The following is a 6,000-nucleotide window of genomic DNA, read 5'->3' as shown; positions in this document are numbered from 1 at the left end:
CTTCCAAATTCTTCGAGAGGTAAAAAAGTCAGCCAAGACGCAGAGAGAGAGAAAGAGAGAGAAAAAAAAGATCCCACATCCTGCTTTCAGCTGCCAGCAATGTGAAGTGCCCAGAGATTAATTCTACGTCTGGCCTGGAAATGTGACTTTAAAGCATGAAGGAGGGGAGCTGGGGTGGGGGGAGTGAGGAGGAAAGAGGAAAGAGAAGGGCAGGCTAACTGAGGCTGGCAGCGGGCCACCAACCCCCTCCCAAAGCCATGTTTCAATGTAGACAGAAGTAAACCCCAACAGACAGCAGCGCCTCAGCCTGCCAGGGCCTTACACCAGCTGCAGCGCATCTCGCTCTCCGCGGCCCGAGTGCAGATGTTCCCCACAGCATCACTTCCGCTCAACTTTCTTTTAAAGAAATAGCACACATATGTGGAGGCATTTCCACCACTTCCCAACAGGACGCTCCTTGCCTTTAAGGGCTTCGGAGCAAGGGCGAAACTGACAGCAGGTACCACGATGGCTGACTGAACTGCTCCGCCTCCTGTGGGAAGGAGCACCAGCCATGGGCTACAGAGCATTAGTTAATTAAGAGGACTGTCTTTACAAATGCGCCTTCCTACTGTCTTCAGTGGGAGAGGGCCCCATAGTTTGGGGTAAAGAAAAAACGGGGGGAGAAATATGTTGAAGATCTTACTCCTGGTTTCTCAAAGCAGTCCACTGTAGCATTACCATCTCAAAGTGAAGGTACTGATGGCTTGTCACCATGGAGACTGCATAAAGCCACTGTAACAGAATGTCTTAAAACCAAAGAAACATCTTTGGGAATCCCCTAGCAGTCCAGGATTCCACTATGGGAGCCCAGGTTCAATCCTTGGTCTGTGAACTAAGCTCCCACAAGCTGCACAGGGTGGCCTCGGGTCCCGGGGGGGCGGGCAGCAGGGAGTACATATATATCTGTGTGTGTAAGTTTTTTAACACGCATGTTTACTTGGCTGCAAGAAATATACCAGTTTTTTTTTAAAAATTAAGTTGCTAATTTCTTACATGCCTAAACTCATTTTATATAATCCCAAACCCTGGTAAGTTAATCAATTGATAATTAATGATTAAGTACCTAATTCTGAAGTTAGCTTTGATATTGCTAGGGATTTCATAAAATATACAGTCTTCTCTTGTTCTCATGGAGTAAATACTCTAGTTGACGGATCTATGTATTTCATGAAGCTAAAATTATTGAATTTTTTAGTACAGCTGAATATCCTCTAGTTGGTCTGTTAGGTTATTGATTCTTCTGGAATGAAAGAAGAGAGAAGAATCAGCAATGTCAAAAGAACACAAAATACTTTTGTTTTTGAGAAAACAAAACCCTCAAAATCAAAGTTGCTTTGTTTGAACCTCAAGTTAAAGAGAGGAAATAGGATCTTCCTGTAAGGGAGGGAGAGAGATACTGGCAATCAGTGGCAAATAATTATGGTGAGAAGGTTTAAATCAGTAAATATTTAATAAATGTCTTCTATGCTCAAGGTACCAGATATAAAAACAGATTTAGAAGCTGTTAACTAATTTGCATGATACAGCATGTAACACAATCAGAGCTAGAACCTAATTTTACCTAACTTCAATTTTTTTGTCATTACAATTTCTAAAAATAAGTTTAATACAAAAACACTGTGATCACTATAGAAAACTTTAAGAACCCAAAGAAAACAAAGAAAATTAAAGACACCTTTAATCTATCCCAGGGAATCATGATTTAAGTTTTTTTCTGCTGAAATGTGTATATAACATGTATTATTTTACAAAAATGTGATCAACTGCAAAGTTCATAACCACACAGCCTTCAGAGGAAGGAGAGATCACATTTTTGGCAGCTGACCCCACCCCTAGGAGTCACTCACCCAGGAAACAGAAATGTGATGATCTGACTCCCCTGACTTGGCGGCACACACACATCTGTTCCAGCCCTGTAACTCTCCCTGAGTTCCGTAAAGCAAAGATATTTCATTCTCTTCTGTCCTCCTCCTGCACAACCTTGAGCCCGTCAGGCAGGTGCGCTGGTTCCACAGAGATGCTGCCCTGGCACACCTTCCACGTGAGTGTGTGCTAGGCTGCTTCAGTCGTATCCGACTCTGTGAGACCATACAGACTGCGGCCTGCCAGGCTCCTCTGTCCATAGGGTTTCCCGGACAAGAATACTGGAGTGGACTGCCATGCCCTTCTCCGTGGGATCTTCCCTACCTAAGGGTCGAACCCGTGTCTCTTACATCTCCTGCCTTGGCAGGCGGGTTCTTTACCACTAGTGCTACCTGGGAAGCCCACAGTGCCTCCAAAGCCAAGACTGACTAATGGAAAGGCTACCAGAGATTACGGGAAACATCTGCATCCAAATGTCTCTGGCTGAGTCTAGTTCCATGTGCTGGTGGCTTCTGTGCCCCCCCGACACAGCCTTAATTCCTTGCAATTCTGCTCCATAGACTGTTTACTCCCAGAGCTTTTGCTACCAAATAAAGATGGTACTTCCTTATTAATATTCTGTTACACACTGACAATTCATTCCTTAGTGAAAAGCAGGACAGCCACAAAAGGCAACCGTATTCTTTCCTCCCTGAAATGGCAAGACCACACGACCACACGACCACTCGCCTACACGCCCAAGTTAACTTTCGAGGCCTGAGCTCTTCCCAGCTGGCAAGCGGTCACCTGAGGTGAGGTGGGGTGAGGTGAAGTGAGGGGAAAGGTCTGACTCTTGACAGTGCAGCCCTTGGTGACTCCACCTCTACCTCACTCTGCGAAATGTATAAAAATGGGCTGCTATGCTGGTCCGGAACTTTTACATCTGATGCAGAAGATCTACGGTCACAACTCTTGGGTGTTATTTCATTAAGCGCGTAGGGTTCCTCGCATCTCTTACCAACTGAATGAAATTACAAATGGGGCTAGAATTCCCTCCAGCTGATGGAAATGAAAATATATTTGCAGAGCTGCCTAGAAACGTCTCCTTTTTAAGCTTTAAGAGCAATGAAGTAAATCATAAAGGATGACATTTTTAACTACAAAAATTTTTTACAACTTTTGTACATTAAAATATATATATAATTAAGAATCAAATACAAGTAAGAAAATCACCAATGAACACAGAAAGGACTTGCTATATCAACTATAAACCTCAAATAAACTGGTAGGAAAAATATTAGGGAGGAATGAAAAAATTTGCAGAGAACAGGACCACACAGAACTATACATGGTTAATAAAACACAGGAAAAAATGTCCACTCTCACCAATAATCAAAGAAATGCAATTGAAAACAGGACAGGTTGGAAGACGGTTTGGCAGTTTCCTACAAAACTAAACACAGTCTTACCATATGACCCAGCACTCACACTCCTTGGTATTTACTCAAATGAGTTGAAAACTTAAGTCCCCACAAAAACCTGCACTCAGATGTTTATAGCAGCCTTATACATAATTGCCAAAATTTAGAAGCAACCAAGATATCCTTCAGCAGGTTAATGGATAAATCAACTGTGGTCTACTCAAATAATGGAATACTACTCAGTGCTTTAGAGAGGAAAAAAAGAGCTGTCAAGCCATGACTAAGTGAAAGAAGCCAATCTGAAACAGCTACCTACTACTGTAGGACCCTAATTCTATGACATTCTGGAAAAGCAAAACTATGGAGACAGTAAAAACATCAGTGTTTGCCAGGGGTTAGAAGGGAGGGTGGGAGGGATGGACAGGCAGAGCACAGACATTCAGGGCAATACGATACCATAACGGAGGATACACGTCATTCTACACTGGTCTAAACTCACAGAACACCACCAAGAGAGAACTCTACGGTGAACGATGGGCATTAGGTAATGATGATGATCAGGTTCATTAACTGTAACAAATGAACCACTCATTCTGGATGTTGATAGCAAGAAAGCTGTGCAAGTTTAGGGCAGGAGATAGTACGGCACTCTCTGTATTTCCACTCCATTTTTGCTATGAATTGAAAACTTTTCTAAAAAATAGTCTATTGAAAAAAAACAGAGATAGGTTTTCTTCTGTCATTTATTCAACAACTTTATGAATGCCGACATTGTGCTAAGGACTATAAAATATTAACAATACTCAGAACTAGCAAGAGGTGGTCACTGGGCGTTCTCAAACACTGCCGCTAAGACTGTAAGCTGGCACAGCTTCTGAAGAAAGTAATCCTACACACCATGTATCAAAAGCGTTAAAAGGCTTCAAACCTTTTAAACCTAAAAGTTAGTTTCTAAAAATACAGTCCAATGAAATAATAGGAAAAGCATGTTTCCTATTTATTAAAAGATGTTAATTAAAGCATTATTTATAATCTGAGAAAAGTGGGGGAAATGTGTGAAAACGGGTAATGATTACATTAATGTTAACACATTTACATGAGAATATTATTCAGCCATTAAATATATTTACAAAGAATTTCATAACTGAATACTTATAAAACAAGTGAAAACAGAATCAAACACTTTATACTCAGTATACTTTCAACTGTAAAACTTGAATATTCACACATACATATAGGAAGGAATGTCACTGCTGGGAAGCCGGTTTACAGGTGGTTTCCACTTTTTTTCTTTTTTTTTTTTCCAGCACTCAACAAAACCCAAAAGGTGAAAACTTATTTAAAAAAATTATTTAGCTTACACAAAACAGGACACAGTTGCTCCAGTAAGGTGAGAATAAAAAAATATAGTAAATGAGTAGACAAGGAAAAATAAAAGGATATTTATGGGCAGGAAGAAAGGACAGAGAATTTATGATGAAAGATTTAGGAGACGACAGGGGACAGAACTCATGTTGTATTCAAAGAAACTTTGCTTCCAGAGCCGTGAAGACACTGAATCCAGTATTAACAGTAAACAGCAAGACACATTTAATGTACTCTAATTGAATGTCAGGATATAAAACAGGCAGTTGGAAATGACATATTCAGAAGTGGCACGTTAACAAAAAACAAGGAAAAACATGATTATAAGTAATAGCCCAAATAGCAGATGCCCCGTGGCCCTGCCACTCAACTTTCAGTGTCTAGACTGACTTGCTGACCAACTTTATTCTTGATGTCAATTCAACTCAAAACCTACTTGGGCTTCCCTGGGGGCTCAGTAAAGAATCCACCTACAATGCGAGAGACCTGGGTTTGATCCCTGGGTTGGGAAGATCCCCAGGAGGTGGGAATGGCAACCCACTCCAGTATTTTTGCCTGGAGAATCCCCATGGACAAAGAAGCCTGGTGGGCTACAGTCCACGGGGTCGCAAAGAGTCGGACACGACTGGGCAACTAAGCACAGCACAGCACAAAACCTGCTTATTTCAAACTTACAGCACACGAGGCACTGCCCTGGATACTCACAATAAATACATCAGTGGGTAAAACAGGCCAGGGATCCCTAACTGCAGGGAACTTACAGTCTTGCAGAGGAGTCGTGAGGGAAAACAAATAATAAAGATACACACAAGTTGGAGAAGGCAACGGCAACCCACTCCAGTATTCTTGTCCGGAGAATCCCATGGACAGAGGAGCCCGGCGGGCTACAGTCCATGGGTCTCAAGAATCAGACACAACTTAGCAACTAAACCACCACCCAGGCAGGTTAGCTGAGAACCAGAGCCACCTGGAAGTGGGAGGTTGGATGGGGGTGCAGAGTTCTGTCTGGGGGAGAAAGTAGCCTTGGACTAACTGGGGCAGGGAGCTGCCAGAGACACTGCTCAAGAAGTCCTTCCCAACAGGAGAAAGGTCAAGTTCAGATGTAGGCTTAGAAAAACAGGTAACTTGACCAAAGGCAGCAGAACAAGCCAGCCCAACTGGTTCATGAATGTAATTAAATGAATCTGGACGGGAACAAAAACAGATTGAGGAACCACAGAGTGACTGGAGGAGTGGAGAAGGCTCAGAAGGGTCTAGCTGACCTCACCTGAAGCCTAGGAGGAATCGGGGACCAGGCAGAGAAGGGCTGTAAAGGCAACTGGGAAGTAGT

General features: G+C 42.5%; 1 protein-coding gene across 7 annotated transcripts in view; it reads right to left on the bottom strand.

The window, feature by feature from the left end:
- The window catches only part of SMG6 (SMG6 nonsense mediated mRNA decay factor), a 201,254-nt gene that overhangs the window by 130,805 nt on the left and 64,449 nt on the right, over window positions 1-6,000 (bottom strand). The gene's annotated exons all lie outside the window — the stretch shown is intronic.

Source organism: Bison bison, unplaced genomic scaffold (assembly GCF_000754665.1).
Source record: "Bison bison bison isolate TAMUID 2011002044 unplaced genomic scaffold, Bison_UMD1.0 scf7180017864472, whole genome shotgun sequence".
In the NCBI taxonomy this organism is placed as follows: domain Eukaryota; kingdom Metazoa; phylum Chordata; class Mammalia; order Artiodactyla; family Bovidae; genus Bison; species Bison bison.
The sequence above is the reverse complement of the archived record's forward strand: the minus strand, read 5'-3'. Positions and strand labels throughout refer to the sequence as shown.